Consider the following 24,252-nt stretch of genomic DNA (forward strand, 5'->3'; position numbering starts at 1 on the left):
TGGTGTGTGTGCAACAATGGGGAACACAGGGACAGGACAGGCCTGGGACAGAGGAATGGGCAAGCAGGATGGGGAGGAACAGCAGAGAGGCAGGAGGGGAGCGGACGGGGATGGGCCGCTTTGCACACTTTGTCCTGCTGGCACCACTGCCCTCCCGCCGCCCGGCTGCCTCCAGGTCGTTACTCAGACCCCCGCTCACACATCCATCCTCCCAGAGGCCTCCCCAGACTGCTGACCACCCAGGAACGCTCTGTGCCAAGACTTACTTCCCTTTTCTTTAGGCACAGAGCAGCATCTGAAGGTATCCTCTTCTTTTTTTTTTTTTTTAAATAAATTTATTTATTTTAGTTGGGGGCTAATTACTTTACAATATTGTAGTAGTTTTTGCCATACATTGACATGAATCAGCCATGGGTTTACATGTGTTCCCCTTCCTGGACCCCCCTCCCTCCTCCCTCCCCATCCCATCCCTCTGGGTCATCCCATTGCCCCAGCCCTGAGCATTTGTCTCATGCATCGAAAAAGGAATGGTGTTCTATTTCACATACGATAATATACATGTTTCAATGCTATTCTCCCAGAACTGAAGGTATCTTCTTTGTCCAAGTATATATCTCCTTTCCCCATGTCTAACATTGGCTTCTGGAGGACACTGCCTGTCCTGAGGAGCCTTCTCTCCTGTGCTTAAAGCCGGACAGTTCCCGTGGCAAACACCCAGCCCTGTGAACCAACTCCCTGACATGCTCTATTCTTAGAAAATAGATGGATTCTTCCCAGCTCCGGGCGGGAGACAAGGGGCATTCAGTTACGGCATCATATGGAGGTCAAAGGACCTGGCTTTGGAGTTGGACGTGAGCTCCCATCTAGGCTTAACTGATTCTAGCTGTGTGATTTTAGGCAAATCGCATGACCTCGCTGAGCCCCAGAATGAATAATCATGTCCATCTCACGAGGCTGTGTAGGAGTAAACAAAATCGTGTTTCTAAGAACCCAGCCCTGCCTGGCACATAGTTGGAGCTCTAAAAATGAGTTAAGAAGATAACCAGAGATACCCAGAGCAATGCTGTTAGAAAATTTTGAAATTACGCCTTTCTCTTTATCCTTTATAATTGCCACCTAGAGAATTTAGAAATTATTAGTCACGTTGGCTCCAAGCTTCCTTCCCAGCCCACTGGCTCATCCAAATGGTGCAGTGAGCATGGGGCTGTGAATGCTGAAGCTTAAGAAGCAGAAGCGCACACCCAGCTCACGGGCACCTAAGCCATGCTCTCCCGCCTCCTGATAAAGGCGCCTGTGACTCAGTCAGGAATCAGCAGTGGCTGCAAACACTTCTTCCCAGAAGAGATGATCATCTCCTGTTCTAAGAACTGACTCACAGGCCACCATGGTATCTGCCTCTAAAATTCTCAATAGCCGCTTTGCAAAGAATCAGACAGGGAGGGAGTGGTGGGACCCTGCCACTCCCAGGAGGAAGTCCGGGCCAGCCTGCCCGAGCTAAGCACGTGGAGAGTGGGGGGGTGGGGGTGGGGGGTGGGACATCAGCCCAGGGGTCCAGTCTAGGCCCAAGAGGTGGAAGATAGACAGAGCCAGCAAAACCGCATGCTCCTGGGGCTTTCCGCCGACATGTGAGAAGACCCCAAGAATGGAGAACCACCTATCGGAGCCATAGGACAAAGGAGTAGCTGATTTCAGCCCCCGAGTTTGAGGGTCTTGTGTTGCCCAAAGCTGACCGAGGCACTCAGCCCCCCTGAGAACACCCTCGTGCCTTGGTCCTCCCTCCCCAAGGGCAGGCGGGCACAGCCTCGGCCAGGGCAGGATGAGCAGAGGAGCCACAGGGAGGGCTGCCCACACCTTGCAGATGAGAGTGGAGCTGTTGTTTCTCCTGTAGACAAAGAATTTGCAGTTAAGAAAGCTTCCTCCAGAACATGGATTGGCAGAGGGTTGGGGTGATCAGACCAGCCAGGAGGCTGCTGAACTAGTCTAGGCAAGGCTTGATAGGGTCCTTATAGATAACAGGGTCCTTAGAGATGACGGAGACCTTACATACGGTGGGGTCCTTATAGATTTGTTGTTGTTCAGTCACTAAGCTGTGTCTGACTCTTTGCGACCCCATGGGCTGTGGCACGCTAGGTTCTTCTGTCCTTCACTGTCTCCCAGAGTTTGCTTAAATTCATGTCCATCGAGTTGGTGATGCCACCCAGCCATCTCATCCTCTGCCGCCCCCTTCTCCTCCTGCCTTCAATCTTTCCCAGCATCAGGGTCTTTTCCAATGAATCGGCTTTTCGCATCAGGGGGTCAGAGTATTGGAGCTTCTGCTTCAGCATCAGTCCTTCCAATGAATATTCAGGGTTGATCTCCTTTAGGATTGACTAGCTTGATCTCCTTGCAATCCAAGGGACTCTCAAGAGTCTTCTTCAGCACCACAGTTTGAAAGCATCAGTTCTTCGGTGCTCAGCCTTCTTTATGGTCCAGTTCTCACTCTGTACATGACTACTGGAAAAACCATAGCTTTGACTGTACGGACCTTAAACAGAGTCCTTACAGATGCTGAGGTCCTTATACTAACGCACTAACAGTGGGAGGGAAGGATGGGGAGAGGTGAAGGACACCATATTGTCACAGAGCTGGGGGCAGACTGGCCAGGGAGCAGGTAAGGGAGGGACGTTGGGAGCCTTCTGGCCAGGTCACCTGGGTGGCTGTGGAGTGGTTCAGGAAGAGGAGGGCCCGGGAAGGGCCCACATCCAGGGAGGACAGTGAGGAGGAGAAGCCGAGACCAGCTGGCTCAAGCCGGCTTCCACAATGGCCCTCAGGCCAGCGGAGGTGGTTGGTTCCCTGATGCATGCACCCCCTCCCCACCAAGAGCAGAGTCTGTCTCTAAGGAGATGCTGTTAATTTGAGTGAGATGCATTAATTGGTATTTTAAAGCACTTCCTATGCACCAGGCATGTTCTAGCACCTTCTATATACACTCATTTTGATCCTCAAGTAGAACACTACTCAGCCATAAAAAGAGTGACATGATGTTATCTGCAGCAACACGCGTGGACCTAGAGATGATCGTATTAAGTCAGAAAGAGGAAGACAAATATATGATATCACATACATGTGGAATCTGAGATACACACAAATGAGCATATCGATGAAACCGAAGCAGACTCACAGACACAGAGAACAGACTAGTGGTGGCCAAGGGGGAGGGGTGGGAGTAGAGAAACGGACTGGGAGTTTGGGACCAGCACGTGTAAACTATTACGTATAGGATGCGTAGACAGCAAGATCCTTCAGTATAGCACAAGGAACTATATTTATTATTCTGTGATAAACCATAATGTAAAGAATATAAAAAACTGTGTGTGTGTATATATATATAACTGAGTCACTTTACTGTACAGCAGTAATTAGCACAACTCTATAAGTCAAATATACTTCAATTTAAAAAAATACAGAAAGGAAGCTACATATAGCGACCATCATAGCATCAACAGGAGAGTGGAAGAGACAAAACTAGAGACTCAGCACCTAAGAAGGAAGGACCGCTGACACACCAAATGTGGTGTACGGAGTGTTTCGCATCAGTGGTGCTCAGCAAGCATTGGTTGAGTAAACAAGACAAGAAGTCAGGGACTCCGTCCCCAGGTCCGGGGGGGCCTGCAGCGCTGCCCGTTCGCCCAGCCACGCCTCCGAGTCGCCCACAGGGCTCGTGATGCTGGCTGCCTGGGGACAGGTGTGTCCAGGCTGGGCCTGGGGCTGGACTCCCCTGTCAGCGAGTGGGCTTTCACTCCTGTGTTCTCTCTTCCCATCTAATAACAGCTGGGCCCGAGACATCTTTGTCACCAATCACTGCCGCATTTCAGGACTCAGCAAGCATGACAAAAAGAAAGCAAAGTATCTCCTTCATCATTTCTGTGTGGATTACACGTTGACTGGCTAATATTTTGGAAGTACTGGGTTAAATAATATAAAGATTAGCGTTATTTTAACCTGACTGTTCCTTTCTGTGACGTGGCTCCCAGATGATCTCAGATGGCCCACACGGCTCATGTTACCTGTCCGCAGGCGTGGAGGGTTCAGCCCAGCTGTACAAATCTTTCTTACCTGTTTTGCCCGAAGTTTATTTACAGAACACAACCTACCCCGCCACATTAAGGCTAAAGTCCAGGGCCTTCCATGGTGGCTCAGTGGTAAAGAATCCATCTGCCAATGCAGGGTCACAGGTTTGATCCCTGGTCCAGGAAGGTCCCACGTGCTGCAGAGCAACTGAGCTGACCCACTACAACTAGAGAGTCTGGGCGCCGCAGTGAAAGATCCCACATGACGCAGTCAAATAAGTAAATATTAAAAATAGATGAGCAACTATTTTAAAATAAATAAAACAAGAAGCGCTTTATTAAAAAAAAAGTAAACAGAAGTCAAATCTTAAGCTGTGTACAGCAAGCTAAGGAATATGAACTTAATTCTAATCACTACTGAATGGTTCAGACTGGCTGTGACAAACCTCGGAAAGATATCAGTGAAATACTGACTTTATTTCTTATTTCATATTTGGTTATGAAAGCTTTCTGAGCATAATACTTTCTTTACCTAGAGGACTTTAATTACAAATTGTTTAAAGGATTATCCATATTTTCTATTTCTTCTTCTGTCAATTTTGATAAACTGTATATATCTAGGAATTTTTCTTCTAAATGCTCACATTTATTGGCATTTTGTTCTTCATATCTTCTACGATCCCCGTTTTCATTCCTGACCTTGGGGATTCGTGTCTTTTTTCCTTTTCAGTATCACCGCGGGTACATCAGCATGATTGTTCTTTTTCCAGTCTCTCCTTCTAGTATTTTCTTTAGTATTTTCTGCTGACAAATTATCTCAGTTTCTGTATGTTTGAAAACATCTTTATTTTACCGTCATTCTTGAAGGTTATCTTCAAAGACATGGTTTTAGGCTGACACTTATTTTCTTGTAGCACCTTAGATATTAATCCTGTTGTCGTCTGGTTTCCACTGTTTCTGTAAAGAAGTCAGTTGTCGTTACTTCTCTTTGAGAAATCCTCCCTGTTCTTCATTTTTCTTAAGATATTTCTGGATGTGCTTTTCTTCCTGCAGTAGAATTTCTTTTTCGTTATATATATCCCATTCTTTTGACTCTCCATCCTTTATTCTGGCTATGATCTATTTTTCAGTTCACCAAATCTCTCTTTGGCAATGTCCATCCTGCTGTTAAACCCTTTCATTTTTAATCGCAGTTACTGTATAGACAGAGAATTTGGGTTGTTGTCAGAACCAGAATTTCGATTTTATTCTTTCTCACAGTTTCTAGCGATCTAACACTCATTTCTCCTAAGTCTTCAAACACATTCAAAACATGGTTATTTTTAAAGTTTCTATCTCTTCTTTCCATTAGCTGGAATCTTTGTGAATCTGTTTCTATTGCTTATTGTTTCTCTTGGGATTTGATCATATGGTCTTCTTTCCTTGATGCTGTGTTATTTTTGATTGAGTGTCAGACTCAATCGTTCTGTATGAAAAATTATAGAAATAATTTGAGGGCTAAAATGATATATTCCTCCACAGAGGATTTACTTTTGCTCCTGGTAGGCACCTAGGGCCTCTAGAAATCCCAGGTTACCTTAATCCAATTATAGGGATTAAGACTATTTGAAGCTTAGTAGTGAGAATGGGAGCAGGAGATGGATTTGAAAAGCCATCTGCTCTCTCTGCTAAACACCAGAGATCAGAGCAAAACCAGTGGTCCAGGCCCCATGGACCAACACGCAGCAGCCTCAGCACCCACCTCCCCCCATCGGAGCTGCATCCTGGAGAAAGTGTTGTTTACTTGGCTCACCCCCTCTGGCACCATAATCCGATCCAGCCATATGTAGAAAATAATCCTCGGAGGGAGTCTTTAATCCCAGGCTTTGTTCGATGACAAAAGGATTTTCTCAGAATGAATGGATCCAAACTCTGAAAAGAAAATTGTAAACATTTATTCACAACAAGCCATGAATAATAGTCTCTCTGAAGAACCATCCATGATCCTTCATTATTTGATCCAAAGAAAATGTCCACCTACCCTGCCCCAAGCTCTTTAGTGCCTTTATACACACACACACACACATGCATATACACACACACACACACGATGCGTGTGTTCTCATCCAGAACATTCACTTCTTGTTTTGGAACCAAGAATCTCCTGCTCGGTAAATCCTAGATCCTTGTTTATGCCTTTAAGCAAAGCACAGTCCAGGTGGCGCTAGAGGTAAAGAACCCACCTGCCAAAGCAGGAGACGCAAGAGACTCGAGTTTGATCCCTGGGTCGGGAAGATCCCCTGGAAGAGGGCATGGCAACCCACTCCAGCGTTCTTGCCTAGAGAATCCCATGGACAGAGGAGCCCGGCGGGCTACAGTCCATGGGCTCACAGAGAGTCGGACACGACTGAGCATACACACACAGTCTTTAACAACAGAATCTTTCAATGCGCGCTCAGCCCCATCCGCGGTTCTGCCTGGCGCTAGCAGCCACCCCGCGCGATGCAGAGGGGCCTTGTTCTCCCTGAACCCGCAGGGCCCCTTGACACGCTTAGGGCTGCGCTGTGGGTCACTGTTCTCCAGGCCAGTCCTGCTCTTCCCACAGCTCCACTTTCCCCCCCTCGGTGTTCTCAGAGATCTGCATCATGGCAGAAGGGGAGGCATTTCAGTGTTAGTGGTGGTAGTGATCTCTTCCTTCTTGTGATCAACACGAAACAGGCACACACTCCCCACGCACATCATGAATTTGGCCAAACATCAAGATTTACCCTGAGAGATACCGTTGAGCATCTTCACAGAATCCCAGTTGCCAGCGACCAGCTAACTGGTCCTCGGAGTCGTGGAGGCTGTGGGCTGAGCTAGAAGAGCTAGGAGCCAGGCATTTCATCACTCTCTTAGGTGCAAGACGGATCACTGGAAGAGGAACTCTCTCCCCCAGCTGGTTCCTGCTCGCACCCCCAGACTCAGCGCAGGCATCTCCTTTCCGTCAAGAGTTTCCTATTTCATTGCCCTCTGCTCATCTCCGATCTCCATCATAACTCTATGTAAGTCTGTCTCCCCACCAGGGCATCACAGGTCTGGCTCAGTGTGTGTCCCCTAAACCGGAATCAGGTGGCAGATCAGATGCTGACGAGCCTCTGGGGCCGTGTGTACACGCCCTCGCTGCACAGACGGTGACCAAACCAGCTCTATCTCCCTCCTGCAGCAGGGGTCTGGCCTAGGGGTCGGCCCTGAGAAGCTCTCCCGAGGTGCCTCATCAGGCAAGCAAGAAGCTGGTGGACGAGTCTTCCAAAAAGCGTGCATGCAAGGGCCCAGGGGCGAAGGGGACGCTGGGGGAGCAGGGTTGGAGGAGCAACAGGGATCCGCTCTCAGCACATTGTAAGGAGACAGGCCATGCAAAGTCACTTCCGTCGTGTCCGACTCTTTGTGACCCCCTGGACCGTAGCCCTCCAGGCTCCCCTGTCCATGGGATTCTTACAGAGAGAAGCCACTCAACCCAGCTGGCGACGGTGACCAAAGAGGGCAAGGTTGGGAGGAATGGTGAAAATGCCAGCCCGCAGCAACTCACTGAGTGCCCTGGCAGGCTGCTTAGCTGCTCTGACCTCAGTTCCCCGATCAACAGGAGGGGAGAGTGTATTAAAATTTGTTTCTAAGATTCCTTCTAATTTTTAAAAATGTGCTTTTTTATTTTCGTTTTGGCTGTGCGGGGCCTTCGTGGCTGTGTGGGCTTTTCTCTGCTGCGGCGCGCAGGCATCTCATTGCCGTGACTTGTCTTGTGGGGCACAGGCCCAGGTTTCAGTAGTGTGAACACAGCTTAGTCGCTGCTGGGCATGTGGGAACTTCCCAGACCAGGGATCAACGCTGTGTCCTCTGCCTTGGCAGGTGGCTTCTTAATCACTGGATCACCAGGGGAGTCCCCCTTCTAATTTTAAAGTTCTTTAACTTGTAAATGACAACAATAGGGGCTTTATTGTTTTAAAAAAAAAATCCTTGGGAGTTCTACGACGTAGCAGCTGGGGAGCCTCATGAAGAGAATCCAACCAGCCTGGCCCCAAGCTGGGGAGACAGACTTACAGATAGACAGTTATGATGGAGATCAGAGATGAGCAGAGGGCAATGGAATAGAAAACTCTCGATGGAAAAGAGATGCCTGAGCTGAGTCTGGGGGAGAGAGTCCCTGCTTACTCAGCCTTTTCGAGGGAGATGCATGATCAGGACTCCAGGGTGCTGACCAGACGTGGAATCCTACCCAGGACACTCTGTTTAAGAATTAAAGAAAGTATGGGAATGTCAAATGGCTGAGCCAATACGGAAAACAGTGTGGTGATTCCTCCAAAAATTAAGCAAAGAGTTACCACATGATCCAGTAATTCTACTTATGAACATACAGCCAAAAGAACTGAAAGCAGGACTTAGTTATTTGTAAGCCCGTGTTCATAGCAGCATTATTCACCATCACCAAAGGTGGAAACAACCCACGTGTTCATCAGATGAATGAATAAAGAAAATGTGGCTTCTAAAAGGAAGGGAATTTTGACGCACGCTACAACAAGGATGAACTTTGAGAACATATGCCTGGTGAAATAAGCCGCCCACTAAAGACAAACACTGTATACTTCCATTTACATAAGGTCCCTCAAGTTCATAGCAACAGAAAGTAGAGTGCTGGGTACCAGGGGAGGCGGACAGAGGATGAGGCGTTAGTGTTTAATGGGGACAGAGTTTTGGAAAAATGAAAAAGTTCCGAAGACAAATGGTGGGTATGGTTGAACAACAATATGAATGGACTGAATTGTACACTTAAAAAGAGTTAAAATGGTAAATCTGATGTTATGTGTATTTTATCACAATTTTTTTAAAAAAGAATGAAAAGAACCACATCTTCTGCTTTAGAACAGTTTCCATATAAAATGTAAAACTGGGGTAGCTACGTAAACTTAAAATCTTTTCCACAGTAAAAGAAACCATCAGCAAACTGAAAAGACAACCTACTGAACGGGAGAAAATATTTGCAAACCATATGAAGAGAAGGGGTTATTATTAACATATGTAAACAGCTCATATAACTCAACATCAAAAATACAAACAACCCGAGACTTGCCTGGTGGTTCAGTGGATCCTCTTGAGAAACCTGTATGCAGGTCAGGAAGCAACAGTTAGAACTGGACATGGAAAAACAGACTGGTTCCAAATAGGAAAAGGAGTACGTCAAGGCTGTATATTGTCACCCTGCTTATTTAACTTCTATGCAGAGTACATCATGAGAAATGCTGGGCTGGAGGAAGCACAAGCTGGAATCAAGATTGGTGGGAGAAATATCAATAATCTCAGATATGCAGACGACACCACCCTTATGGCAGAAAGTGAAGAAGAACTAAAAAGCCTCTTGATAAAAGTGAAAGAGGAGAGTGAAAAAGCTGACTTAAAGTTCAACATTCAGAAAACTAAGATCATGGCATCCTGTCCCATCACTTCATGGCAAATACATAGGGAAATAGTGGAAACAGTGTCGGACTTTATTTTTTTGGGCTCCAAAATCACTGCAGATGATGACTGCGGCCATGAAAATAAAAGACGCTTACTCCTTGGAAGCAAAGTTACGACCAACCTAGATAGCATATTAAAAAGGAGAGACATTACTTTGTCAACAAAGGTCTGTCTAGTTAAGGCTATGGTTTTTCCAGTGGTCATGTATGGATGTGAGAGTTGGACTATAAAGAAAGTTGAGCACCGAAGAATTGATGCTTTTGAACTGTGGTGTTGGAGAAGACTCTTGAGAGTCCCTTGGACTGCAAGGAGATCCAACCAGTCCATCCTAAAGGAGATCAGTCCTGGGTGTTCATTGGAAGGACTGATGTTGAAGCTGAAACTCCAGTACTTTGGCCATCTCATGAGAAGAGCTGACTCTTTGGAAAAGACCCTGATGCTGGGAAGGATTGGGGGCAGGAGGAGAAGGGGACGACAGAGGATGAGATGGTTGGATGGCATCAGTGACTCGATGGACATGGGTTTGGGTGGACTCCGGGAGTTGGTGACGGACAGGGAGGCCTGGCGTGCTGCGGTTCATGGGGTCGCAAAGAGTCGGACACGACTGAGCGACTGAACTGAACAGTGGATCCACCTTCCCGTGCAGGGGACACAGGTTTGATCCCTGGTTCAGGAAGATTCCACATGCTGGGGAGCAACTGAAGCCACAACTCCTGAGCCCTAGTACCTGGAGTCTGTGCTCCGTGACAAGAGAAGCCACCACAATGAGAAGCCGGAGCACAGCAACCAAGAGTAGCCCCCACTCACTGCAACTAGGGAAAGACCACGTGTAGCAACAAAGACCCAGGGCAACCAGAAATAAATAATGGGTTTTTTTTTCAGTGATTTAAAAATGGGCAGAGGAACGGAACAGATATTTTTCCAAAGAGGAAATGCAAATGGCCGATAGGCTCATGAAAAGATGCTCAACATCACTGATCAGCAGGGGAACGCAAATCAAATCTACAGTGAGCTATCACCTCACACCTGGCAGAATGGCTGTTGTTAAAGGGACACAAATGCCAAGTGTTTGGGGAGACTGGAGAGAGGGAGCCCTTGCACACGGTGTTGGGGTGTAAATTGGCGCAGCTACGGTGGGAAACCGTGTGAAGGCTCCTAAAACACCAAAAACAGAATTGCCACATGACCCAGCAATCCCACTCCTGGGTATATGTCGGAAAGAAAGGAAAACACTGATTTGTAAAGATACGCACACCCCAGGGAGCGTTCACAGCAGCATTCTTTACAGCTGCTGAGATGGAGAAGCGACCTAAGTGTCCCTTGACAGATGAATGATTAAGGAATATGTGGTATATACACACAATGGAGTATTACTCGGCCATCAAAAAAGAATGAAATTTTGCCATTTGCAGCAACATGGACAGACTCAGAGAGTATTATGCTAGGTGAAATAAGTCAGACAGAGAGGAACAAATACTGTACAATATCACTTACATGTGGAATTAAAAAAAATACAGCAAACTAGTTAATGTAACAAAAAAAGCAGCCAACTCACAGATACAGAGAGCAAGCCAGTGGGTACCAGTGTGAGGGGGAGGGGCGACATAGGGATGGGGGAGCGGGAGACACAAACCACTGAGTGTAGGACAGGCTGTGGGAATGTTTACAGGAACGTAAGAGAGGCAACAAGGCGAATATAGCCAACATTTTGTGATAACTGTAAATGGACTGTAACCTTTAAAACTGTATAAAAAAGAAAAAATTTTTGAATAAAAATAAAAATTTAAACTGAAAAAAGGGGCTTTAGCCCACAAAGGATCAGTCTCCATCTGGAGCAAAAGCAGCACTTTCCCATGATGTTGAATAATAGTGGTTTTTACTGTAACTAGATCAGCTTCATAAAAATGTTTTAAAAATTAATCATAAAGGTCAGCTTGTAAACAGGGCCCTGTGGAGCAGGGCCCTGTAGCATCATCATCACAGGACTCTCATATACTAATATGATCAATGCTTAGATCTTGTAAAATTAAGAACAAAAAGGCCATGGGCATTTCCTTTCAGATCTTTTTTCTTAATTTATTGGTGTATAGTTGATTTACAACACTGTGTTAGTTTCTGCTGTACAGAAGGGTGAATCGGTTATACACATATCCACTCTTTTTTAGATTCTATTCTCATATAGGTCATTACAGAGCACTGAGTAGAATTCCTTGTGCTATACGTTAGGTCTTTATTAGTTGTCTGTTTTATGTATAGTAGTGTCTATATGTCAATCCCAGGGTCCCAGTTTATGTCTCCCCCCCCAACCCCCTGGTAACCATAAATTTGGTTTCTGCATCTGTGGCTCTATTTCTGCTTTTTAAAATAGGCTCATTTGTACCATTTTTTTTAGATTCCACATATAAACAATATCGTGTGATATTGGTCTTTGTCTGACTTACTTCATTTAGTATGATAATCTCTAGATCTATGTATGTTGCTGCAAATGGCATGATTTCATTTTCATGGCTGAGTAATATTCCACTGTGTGTGTGTGTGTGTGTGTGTGTGTGTGTGTGTAAACCACATCTTCTTTATCCATTCCTCCATCTCCTTTCAGATCTCTACATGTCATTCGTATTCCAGATACATTATTCTCTTCCCAGATCTCTCCAGAGAAGTAGGGAGTTCAGAATGGCTGTGGTTAATGTTCATACTCACCTCAGTGGAGAGAGAGTGATTTTCTTAATGCGTCTATTCAGTTGGAAGAGTGAAGGGTCAGTCTTTCCCATGCTACCCAAGCAGCGTGGAGTCTTAGGAGCTGGGGAAATCGTCACACAGCTGAAAACAGCTTCATAGAACCCCAACAGGATGGCTGTGCAGGACAGGTGATAAGGAACTGCTTCCTGCCTCTGAGACATTTCTAGTCTGGTGTAACCCTTTTGCTTGTACCCCATCATGGGAATTTAAGGGGAAAAAAAGATACGACCAGCTGAAAGGGACCAGGAAAGAGCTCACAACTTCATAAGAGAAGATGTATGAATAGACACATGAAAAGATGCTCACAAACATTATTCATCAGAGAAATGCAAATTAAGATCACAGTAGCGATCGTACCGCTACGCATACATTTGTGGTTGCTGTTCAGTCGCTAAGTCACGTCCGACTCCAAACGTCAACATGGACTGGAGCACGCCAGGCTTCCCTGTCCCTCACCGCCTCCTGGAGTTCCCTCAGACTCATGTCCATTGAGTCCATGATGCCATCCACACGTTAGAATGGCTAAAATTTTTATTTAAATGTAAAATCCAACACCACGAATTGCAGAGAATGTAGCAGAAGTGAATCCCTCACACATTGCTGGTGGGAGTGTAAAACAGAGTGCTCAGCGGCTTCTTGTTAAACACACCCCCCACACCACCCAGGACTTTCACATCTAGGCACTAACCTGCGAGAAATGGAAGTTGTTCACATAGGCTTGCACGCAAACATTTAGAGCGGCTTCATAGACCCAAACTGAAAACGACCCAAGGGTCCACCAGTGGGCAAAAGAATAGTCAAATCATGGCATGTCCACACACTGGAATCACACTCAGATATTAAAAGAAATTGATTACTGATACAAAATCATGAACAAATCTCAAAATCATTCTGCTGAGTGAAAGAACCTGTACACAAAAGAGCTCTTGTAGTTTACTAGGTAGGCACTCGGGTGTGCGTTTAACTTTCTAAGAACCTGTTTGCATGCAACTCTGCTGCTGCTGCTGCTAAGTCGCGTCAGTCGTGTCCGACTCTGTGCGACCCCACAGATGGCAGCCCACCAGGCTCCTCCATCCCTGGGATTCCCCAGGCAAGAACACTGGAGTGGGTTGCCATTTCCTTCTCCAGTGCATGAAAGTGAAAAGTGAAAGTGAAGTCGCTCAGTCGTGTCCGACTCTTAGCGACCCCATGGACTGCAGCCTGCCAGGCTCCTCCGTCCATGGGATTTTCCAGGCAAGAGTACTGGAGTGGGGTGCCATTGCCTTCTCCGATGCCAAGATGAGATACAGCAAAAAGGCGGCTGTCTGCATGCCAGGAGGAGAACCCAGCCCTGCTCACACCCTGATCGCACATGTGCAGACAAGAGAAACACACGTCTGTTATTTAAGGCCCCAGGCTTAGGTATTCAGTTTAGGCGTCCAAGGAGACAAATGGAGGCTGTCTACCCCCTCTACCCTCCTCGTCCCCCTACCCCCAAACTGCTCTCCTGCTCACCCACTGCCCCCCAGCTCCCACCAGGTCCGCCCACTGAGGCTTCCCGGGCCAAAAGCCAAAGCCAGAGGGTGCATGGATGCCCCTGACTTTTGATTCTGCTGTGCCCGTGGTGTGACTCTCAGAGTTCCCTCCAGGCCATTGGACAGCCACCCCATGATGGCTTCTCCAGCTAAAGACATTAGATGCTCAAAAACGTCAACTTTCTGGTCAGTGTGACCCTAGACAGGGGACACTGCAGAGCAAACCCCCACCCCTGGCACGGGACTCTCCACCCCAGGAGAAGGAAACAAACAAGGTCTTTCTCCCCAGGGGGGGGAAAAAACCAAATTACTCTCGTGCGCCATCTAGTGACATGGAGAGGTGTGAGCCAAAGCTTTGCGACGCCGGAAGGATGAAACTGACTCGGTTCAAGGCAACTGGAGATTTGGACACAGAGAGAAGTGCTCAGATGAGGGGCCAAAAGGGTGGCTGCTGCTAAGTCGCTTCAGTCGTGTCTGACTCTGTGCGACCCCACAGACGGCAGCCCACAAGGCTCCACCGTCCTCGGGATTCTCCAGGCAAGAATACTAGAGTGGGCTGCCATTTCCTTCTCCAGTGCTTGAAAGGGAAAAGTGAAAGTGAAATCGCTCAGTCGTGTCCGACTCTTAGCGACCCCATGGACTGTAGCCTACCAGGCTCCTCCGTCCATGGGATTTTCCAGGCAAGAGTACTGGAGTGGGGTGCCAAACTGTCACCAAGGAGGTGAGAGTTGAGGAAAGATAGGAACTTACATTTAAACAAAGCGTTTTGCTGAGAAGGGAGAAAGAGAGTTAGGTATAGCAGTTCTTTAAAGAATTAAACATAGCTCAGTTGGTAAAGAATCCACCTACAGTGCAGGAGACACAGACCCCCGTTCGACTCCTGGGTTAGGAAGTTCCCCTGGAGAAGGGGTAGGCTACCCACTCCAGCATCCTTGGGCTTCCCTTGTGGCTCAGCTGGTCAAGAATCCGCCCGCAATGCGGTAGACCTGGCTTCAATCCCTGGGTTGGGAAGATCCCCTGGAGAAGGGAAAGGCTACCCACTCCAGTATTCTGGCCCGGAGAATTCCATGAACAGTATAGTCCATGGGGTTGCAAAGAGTTGGACACGACTGAGCGACTTTCACTCACTCACTCAAAGAACTAAACACGGACAACTAGCTGATGACCTACATGGGGAAAGAATCTTTTAATATTTATTTTCTAATAGGGGTATAATGGCTTTATATTGTTGTGTTAGTTTCTGCTGTACAACAAAGGGAATCAGCTATATGTATATATGGTCCCCTCCCCCTTGAGCCTCCCTCCCACCCCCCCATCCCACCCCCCTAGGTCATCACAGAGCACCGAGCTGAGCAACCTGTGCTACACAGCAGCTTCCTGCTAGCTGTCTATTTCACACACCATGGTATATATATGTCAGTCCTACGCTCCAAAAAAACAAAAGTGGCTATATGTATACGTATAACTGATTCACTTTGCTATACACCTGAAACCAACACAACATTGTAAATCAACTATACTCCAATAAAAATTTTTTTAAAAGACACGCTCGTATAAATATGGCCTCATAATAAATTGTTTTCAGAGTTTGTTGACTTTAATCGTCCTGTTGATGCTGTTAAAATGTGTCCGTTGATATAGCTAATGTGTTAGTATTCATTGTCCATAGTATCTTGAGATCTGATGTCTAGCACGGTGACTATAGTTAACAATACTGAATTATATACTGGAAATCTGCTAAGACAGTAGACTTCATGTGCCTTTGCTACAAAAAGTGCTAAATGTGTTAGGAGATGGATAGATATGTTAATTAACTTGACTGTAATAATGATTTCACTGCTCATATACATATCAAGACATGGAGCTATATTTCTTTAATATATACAATTGTTTACTTTAAAAAAAAACAAAAAAACAAGGTTTGGGAGTTCCCTGGTGGTCCAGTGGTTAAGAACCTGCCTCCCAAAGAAGGGGCCATGGGTTCTGATCAGGCCTAAGATCCCACATCCCATGGAGCAACTAAGACCTCACACCGCAACTATTGAGCCCTTGTGCCCCAACTAGAGAGTCCGTGTGCCACAACCAAAGATCCCAGGCGCTGCAACTAAGACACAGGGCAGACAAATAAGTAAATATTTTCTGAAAAGAGAGGGTCTCGTTAGTCAGACAGTCATCCTGAGCCATCTTAGACCAAAGCTGTTGTTTTGCTCTGAGTTCACAGGAACACTTTATTCTTTGTTTTGTTTTTTCTCTTAATCGTCAGGCCCCGTCTTCCATATAAGAATCACCTACAGAGCTTGCCAGAGCAGATTCCTGGACCCCTCCCAGTCTGCCCATAGGTCACCCTTTGAGAAAGACCCTTGTGGACCCCCTGGTCCGCTGTAAGCCACCAGCTGAGTCATGTGAACAGAGTCCTTGCTTTCCTGCCCCCACGTTCAGGATGACAGCGTGGAACTGCTTCATGCAGAAGGGTGTGGCTCTGGTCCATTCGTTCCTGCATTCATTCAACAAGCCTCAAGCACCTACTTCGTTGTGCCAGGCACTGTGGCTGACCTGCCTCCCACAGCCAATCAGAGGGCGGAGGCCAGGGCCCCTCTGCCTCCTGAAGTCCACGTGGGAGTCAGAGCAGTTGCCTATGCTCTGCCTGAAGACAGGAGCCCTGAAGCACCCCCTGCAACCTACTAGGTGGGGCCTACTCCTTTCAAAAGCTGGGTGGGTGGCCAGGCTGCCTTCTCGAGCCATCTTACCTGGTCTGCTCCCAGGGCTCCTCCTGCCCTCCAGGCTGCTGACACCTGAGGACAAGTCAGGCTAACAGACTGGACTGGACTGGACTCTGCAGGGGTCCCGCCAGCCCTGCGGCTCCCCGCCGGACCTTGGAGACTGGGTCTTGCCTCTTCCCCACCCCCAGAGTGCTCCTCCCAGGACCAACCCCTCCTGCCCATCCTCCCCTGGGAGCGTGCCTCCTCTCTATCTCCCCTCAACCAGGCATCTCTGGATTTCTGACACCCCCGGGGCCTGGGTCGGCGCCACGGTGTTCCCCCTTAGGATGAAAGAGCCAGCCGAGGGCCTGCTTCTGTGAAATGAAAGCATTTCACCATCTGCCCGTCAGGGTCTTGGCCAGCTGATTGATGATAGTTGAGCACTTACTGCGTACACTTCGGGACTACAAAGACTAAGATGACTCAGCTTTGAGAAGTGAAGGAGGCATGGTAGTGGAGCCAGTTAGCTGATAATCCCAGCAGGGGAACGAGGGCAAGACCAGGACCTATGACCTCAGCGAGGCAGCCTGCTGGGGGGGTTTGGGGCTGGGCTCCTAAGGCCTGTGGCCTGGATTCCAGATCCTCACTCTGCGTCCAAGTAGCCGTGTGGCCAGGGTAGTCACTTAGCCTGTCCTGCCTCCGTTTCCTGGTCTAATTAGTGGGAACAACATCAAGCGGCTTGGTGCGCTGTCGTATGAATATTACATTGATTAGCACAGATAGAGGACTTAGAGCTCAGTGGATCTAGGCTCTCACAAGGGCCCAGTGGGTGCTGGCTGTTGTCATCTTTGTCATAACCATCATCATCGTCACCGCTGTTGGCACCGTCACCATCAGGATTCAGAGGAAAGCAAAGCCTTGAGGATGAGGGTGGGTCCTGAGTTGGATCTCAAAGCAGAGGGACCCGGCTGCAGGCCTCAACTATGTATGGCCCTTCCTGTTCTTGACACGCACTACAAAGGGTTTACTACGAAAGAGCGGGAGTCAGGTGCCAGCCAAGCAGAGAGTTGTGCATGGAAATGCAGAAAAGGATCCAGTGATATTTACGAGCCCATGAAGTACAGATGGAGTTAAGACTGGAGTGCCGGTAAAAGTGCCTGCCACCAAAGTGACAAAAAAAAAAGGAAAGGACTTTCCTGGTGGTCCAGTGGTTAAGATTCCAGGCTTTCAATACAGGGAGCGCAGGTTCGATCCCTAGTTGGAGAATTAAGATCCCACCTGCCAGGCAGCACAGCCAAAATTAAAAAAAAAAAAAAAATGCCTGCCAGTTTTTCTCATGCTGGCTTTCTGGAAGGAGTGAAAAGATAAGACTCCCCTTCTCACTCCCTGACTCCCCCCTGCCGCCCCACCCCCAGCTCCACAAGCTCTCAATGGACTGTTTAGACCTTAACAACTCTGGAGAGCTATTATGTTCTATCAGGTGAAAAAAAATCGCTTACTTTACAAAGTGGTGTGTGTGATTTTCACCATTGACTGTAACAGCAACAGAGAAGCATTTCAGCCGGCTGAGTGCATAATCGGCGTGCACCCACGGTCTCTAAGCCTAGATTTACACAATGAAGGCAATTAGCCCCCCGGGACCCCCTCTGCGCTGTGCAGTAAACAGTGGGCACCTCGTCCATGGGCTGAGTATGTGTTAGAGCCACTGCTCAGGACCCACTGTGGTTAGCCTGGGAGGCCATCGAACACTCAGAGGCTGTCTGCACAAAGCCTTCCGTGCCAAGGCAGGGGCCCCAGGGAGCACCCACCAATCAGAAAAGAGGCTTGAAGTTCTGCTCGTCTGCCACCAGCCAGTGAGGGCTAAAAGCAGAGGAGACAGGGGCGTCCCTGGTGGTCCAGTGGTTAAGACCCCCGGATGTGGGTTGGATCCCTGGTCTGGGAACTAAGGTAGCACACGCTGCCTTGCTCTGAGAAGCTTCTAAGTTGCCCACCCCTTCCATCCACCCCTCCCAAGCTACTCCTTCTATTGCTCCAAGGTAATCACCCCACTTCCTTCCTTCGTAGCAGCTGGTCACCTGCAGTTGTTATACCTACTCATGGATTTGCTGCATCCCCATGAGTTCAGGGAGCTGTTCTGTCCTTTCTCCACCAGGTCACCAAGGCCCAGGGCAGTACCTGGCATACACTCAGAGCTCAGTAAACATTTGTCCAGTGAATGAAGTAGGCAAGAGCTGACCATGTCTTATAACTGTCACAGCACAAGCACCACAGCCTGTCCATTGTTTTTATTTGCTGCCTGCCTCTCTGCTCTGCCTAGCATATCAGCTTCATGAAGACAGGCACCCTCTCTGTCTCCATCTCCGCCGCACTCACAGTGCCCAGAGCAGTGTGGGCACAGAGCAAACCGTTATTGAATGGTTGCTGAACGTCGGGTGGTTGTTGACGAAATCTTATCATTTTATCAAATTCCTGATTATATGTGTGTGTGTGTGTGTGTGTGTGCGCGTGTGTGTATCTTTTTAAATAGGCTACTGTTCAAAAATTGTCTCAACATGGGAATTCTCTGGTGGCCCAGTGGTTAGGACTTGGGCTTCCATCGCGTGGGCCGAAGTTCAATCCCTGGTCAAAGAAGAAAGATCCTGCAAGCCAACTGGTGTGACCAAAAATGAAAAAATTGCCTCAACATATTTCATGGTGTAGCTTTAATATCATACACACACACATACACACATTCCTCTCATTAACCTGTTCTACGCATTTTGACAAATTATTGAGTACTTCTGGACCAAAGACATAATCCATATGATGAGGCAATTACACTTCTAAAATATATCAACTTCTAAAACTTCTATCAACTCTAATCTCCTAATATTCCATATGTTCTGCTTATTGATACACATGCCTCGTCCCCAGTATACTGAATTCAGTCCCTGGGCCTGCCCAGGGTGAGTATGGGCATTTCCTGGGGTGCTTGGTGGTGCCTTCTCGATGCCAGGCTTCACAGAGATGCTGGGGAAAGCTCCCTGAGCCGGGAAGAAACGCTGCTTTCCCACGGCCTCCTCCCTGGGCGTCCCTGTGTCTCCTGTTCTTCTAAGGACTCCAGTCTTGCTGGATTAGGGCCCACCGATTTCAGTGTGCAGTGACAGATTTTCTCTTCTGGGGCTCCAAAATCACTCAGCATGGTGACTGAAGCCACAAAATTAGAAGACGCTTGCTTCTTAGAAGGACGGCTATGACAAACCTAGACAGCATATTTAAAACCTAGACATCACTTTGCCGACAAAGACCATAGTCAAAGCTATGGTCTTTCCAGTAGTTATGTGGGACTTGGTGTGAGAGTTGGACCATAAGGAAGACTGAGCACCAAAGAATTGATGCTTTCGAATTGTGCTGCTGGAGAAGACTCTTGAGAGTCCCTTGAACAGCAAGGAGATCAACTCAGTCCATTCTAAAGGAAATCAACCCTGGGTACTCATTGGAAGGACTGATGTTGAAGCTGAAGCTCCAAAACTTTGGCCATCTGATACGAAGAGCTGACTCATTGAAAAAGACCCTGATGAGGATGAGATGGTTAGATAGCACCACCAACTCAATGGATATGAGTTTGAGCAAGCTCCAGGAGATCATGAAAGACAGGGAAGCCTGGCATGCTGCAGTCCATGGGGTCTCAAAGACTCAGACAGGACTTCGCGACTGAACAACAATTCTAGTAGCTGTTCTGGAGGCTCTTTGTTCTTATTCATGCCTTTGACAGGAAGTTCCTGGAGGGCAGGAATAAGCCCTTGCTGTATTAAGTTCACCACAGCAAAATGTCAGTTACTTGTTACTTAAGTATAGTGGTGCTCAAATAAGGTTTGTGGGGCAATTAATCATTTCTCACTGGGCCGCAAGTGTAATAATAGTTTAGGTGACAAACCCCTCAGACCCTAGAAGATTACACTGTGTCATCCAAGTCCTGCCCTTCCGTATTTGTCAGATGGGCCAGCTGGTGAGGATGGACAGTCCCTCTGTGTTTCTGGAGATCCAGGGGCAGTCCCTGAACTTTTGCTTTATTTGGAAGGAACCACATAGTACACGCTTCCCTGGAGAAGGAAATGGCAACCCATTCCAATATTCTTACCTGAAAACTCCTGTAGACAGAGGAGCCTGGCAGGCTACAGTCTATGGGGTCACAGAGTCGGACATGACTGAGCAGCTGAGCACATATCTACCTCCACAAGGATTAAGTCACGTGCTACTGCAGCTGCTGACCTTCATACCGTCTGAAAGGAGTCTAGGGTGAATAGCAGAAAAGAGGTATTCAAGCTCAGGGAAAAACTGGCAGGACAGGTCTTCAGATAGTTAGATATTCTCAGGAACTGATTTTATGAGCCCAGTTCTTATATCTCTTCACATCTAGATAAGTACTAAAATCCTTCACGGTGCTGACTGTTTCTAGTGTCTTGCAGAAGCTTCATGACACTAGCAGAAACTTTCTGCAAAAAATGCGAGCTCGATTGCATGTGCTCCCCCTTCCCCCAAATCACATGGATACTGTCCTTCCTCCTGCCTCTTTGGAGCAGTCTCTTAGAGCTATCTGAGGTGCTGTCTCCTGGGCTGCAATCCTCATTTTTCCCCAGATAAAACTTAACTCTCACGTAGGGCATTATTTTGAAGGCGACATACCCAAGGTCTTTAATCCTTAACTATCAACTTGAATGTGAAATGTGGCCACGTGTATGGTGGGAAGTTCACAGATACTGACACAGTGAGGTCCTGGTACAGAGGCCGGCTCACCATGCACCAAAGGCGGCACCCTCCGAGGTTCTGCTGGTACATGAACTGTTTCTACCACCTTGGTGGTGGTTTAGTCGCTCAGTCATGCCCGGTTCTTGTGACCTCATGTGCTGTTGCCTGCCTTAATCCCTTCATTTCAGATTGAAAGAGTCCGTGCCCTGAATCAGGAGCTGGAAAGTGAGTGCTCATCCTGTTGTTGTTGTTCAGTTGCTCAGTCATGCCTGACTCTTTGCCACCCCACGACTGCAGCACACCAGGCTTCCCTGTCCTTCACTGTCTCCCGGAGTTTGCTCAGACTCATGTTCATCAAGCCAGTGATGCCATCCAACTATCTCATCCTCTGTTGTCCCCTTCTCCTCCTGCCTTCAGTCTTTTCCAGCATCAGGGTCTTTTCCAATGAGTCAGCTCTTCGCATGAGGTGGCCAAAATATTGGAGTTTCAGCTTCAGCATCAGTCCTTCCAATGAATATTCAGGACTGATTTCCTTTAGGATGGACCGGCTGGATCTCCTTGCTGTCCATGGGACTCTCAACAGTCTTCTTCAACACCACAGTCTGAAAGCATCAATTCTTTAGTGCCCAGCCTTCTTTCTGGTCCAGCTCTCACATCCACACATAAGTACTGGAAAAACTATTGCTCTGACTAGATGGACCATTGTTGGCAAAGTGATGTCTCATTCCACCATCTGCCTTATTTTATCCTTTGCGCAAATGCGCAGTCAGCAAATAGCCTGGACACTCCTCATTTCAAAGACTGCCAACCACTCTGCTAAAGAATCAAATCCTCCTCTTGGCCCTTACACGTACAAACCCCACGGTGCTGGAGTTGTGATGTAACTTGCTCCCTTCAAAAGTGATTAGAGCAAACTTACTCACCAGGGGAAGGCAATAAAGGAGGAGAAAAGATAATCTAAATATCTTGGGCCTGTCCCTTGAGATGTAATTAGTGTCTCTTGGCAATCTTTCATTTTTAGCTCTGTCAGAATTTCTGGTAGCAGGTTAAGCTGCTTAGAACGAAGTAACAGCTACTAATTAGCACACAGATTCATCAGGTAATGCTAAGAAATACAAAGCAACTGGTCTGGGGAATGGAAAGCATAAATCACTCTGGACACTGATTCCCACCATAACCGTATCAGTCCAGCTGTTGAGCTTAAGGGACCTCAGTCTGCTGGCCAGTGGCCGGGTTGCTGCACTGAGAGTCCACACACTGCTCCCACTGCTGACGGGGCGGCACAAGGTCACATCCTCTTGGAACTTCCCTGCTGGTCCAGTAGTTAAGATTCCGCACCCGTGCAGGGGGCACAGGTTCAAACCATGGTCAGGAAACTAAGATCCAGCATGCTGAATGGTGTGACCAAAAATAAAAATCGTCCTCTTCTGGGTGAAGCTTCCCCAAACAAGCTCAGCCCAAAGCCGCTTCCTTGTTCTCTGAATTGTGACCTGCCATTGATGAGTTCATCATGTCCTGTCCTGGGACCCAGCTTGTGCTGTTACCTTCTATCATTGTTCAACTGAGACTGTCGTTTAACTCCTACTGTCACTTTTAAATATTCCTAGTGAGAATATAAACTTGAGGAGAGAGGCCACAGTCATTCCCTACAGGTCCACAACTGAGACTTGATTACCGATAGAGGGACTTCAGAAATCATGACAGGGCTTCCCTGGTGGCTCCGTGGTAAAGAATCCACCTGCCAAGGCGGGAGACACGGGTTCGATCTCTGGTCAGGAAGATCCCACATGCCGCGGGGCAACGAGGCCCGTGTGCCACAACTACTGAGCCTGGGCTCTAGGGCCTGGAAGCCGCAGCTTCTGAAGCCGCATGCACCCTGGAACCTGTGCTCCGCAACAAAAGAAGCCACCACAACGAGAAGCCTGCGCACCACAACAAAGGCCCAGCACAGCCAAACACAAGTAAAAATCAACATTTAACAGTGGCTGCGCCAATTTATCAAAACAGAAACCAAATCACGACAACTCGGAGGAATGTATTACCTTTCTGCAGAAAAGACACTCGTCGAGTGGGAATTTGTGTATCATGAGCTTCAGGTCATTCAGAACTGAGGCTCTGGGTCAGCAACCCCTGTCCCAAGGCTGGGACAACTGGTACGATGGAGAGGGCTCTGCGGGGGCTCCCTGCCCCTCCTCTCTCTCTGTCCGTCTGCCTGTCTCTCTCTGTTCTCTTTCTCTCCCCGTGTAGCCTCAGAGCTTTTCCCTCTTAATGTGACTTCTTCATGGGATCTCTCCAGGTGGCGGGACCTTTAACATGGCAGCTCAGAGCTCCCCAAAGTGCAAAAACACCTTTAAGGAAGGCTTAGCCCCAGAATTGGCGCAGCATCCCTTGTGCGCCGCTGTATTGGTTGAAGTGAGTCACGTGGCCAGAGTGGGCGGGGCCCAGACAAAGGATGAATTCCAGGGGCGGGTCTATCAGAGCCATTGTGGAGACCAGCGCCAACACTAGCCTCAATGTCAGGACCCCAATTCCAACCACACCTCTTTTTGCTGCTTCTGAAAGTGCAACTGTTAGCCACTCTGTCGTGTCCAACTCTTTGCGATCCCATGGACTATAGCCCGCCAGGCTCCTCTGTCTATGGGATTCTCCAGCCAAGAATACTGGAGTGGGTAGCCATTTCCTCCTCTAGGAGATCTTCCCGACCCAGGGATTTAACCCGAGTCTTCTGCGTTGCATGCGAATTCTTTACCGTCTGAGCCACCAGAGAAGCCCACTTAAACATCTTAATCAAAAGTAAACATCTCCCTACAGTGAAGTACGTTTCACCTTCAAAACAAATGGCGATGAGGCTTGTGGTCAGCACAATAGATGCCAAGCCGAGAATCTTGAACCTGAATTACTGTGGTTCCACTGCTGGGTCACTTTGGCCAGCATCATCATTCTTGGAACCTCCGTGTCCCCTTCTGCAGCTGTAAGAAGAGAGAGATATGACCTAGTTTGCACACCTCATCCCCTCACAGTGTTGTTATAAGAATTTCAATAACACAGATGAAGAAT

The 24,252-nt window shown here is 47.7% G+C and overlaps 1 long non-coding RNA gene across 1 annotated transcript in view; it reads right to left on the reverse strand.

The window, feature by feature from the left end:
• Positions 1 to 23,575, reverse strand: part of LOC145544473 (uncharacterized) — a 47,347-nt gene extending 23,772 nt beyond the window's left edge. The window contains exons 1-2 of the long non-coding RNA XR_014081449.1: positions 23,238 to 23,575; positions 5,842 to 5,960 (exon numbers count right to left, since the gene is read on the reverse strand). This is a non-coding gene — a long non-coding RNA (uncharacterized LOC145544473). The remainder of the gene's footprint in view (positions 1 to 5,841; positions 5,961 to 23,237) is intronic.
• Between the last annotated feature and the right edge of the window lie 677 nt (positions 23,576 to 24,252).

Source organism: Giraffa tippelskirchi, chromosome 4 (assembly GCF_054371585.1).
Source record: "Giraffa tippelskirchi isolate mGirTip1 chromosome 4, T2T-mGirTip1v1.2.pri, whole genome shotgun sequence".
NCBI lineage: Eukaryota > Metazoa > Chordata > Mammalia > Artiodactyla > Giraffidae > Giraffa > Giraffa tippelskirchi.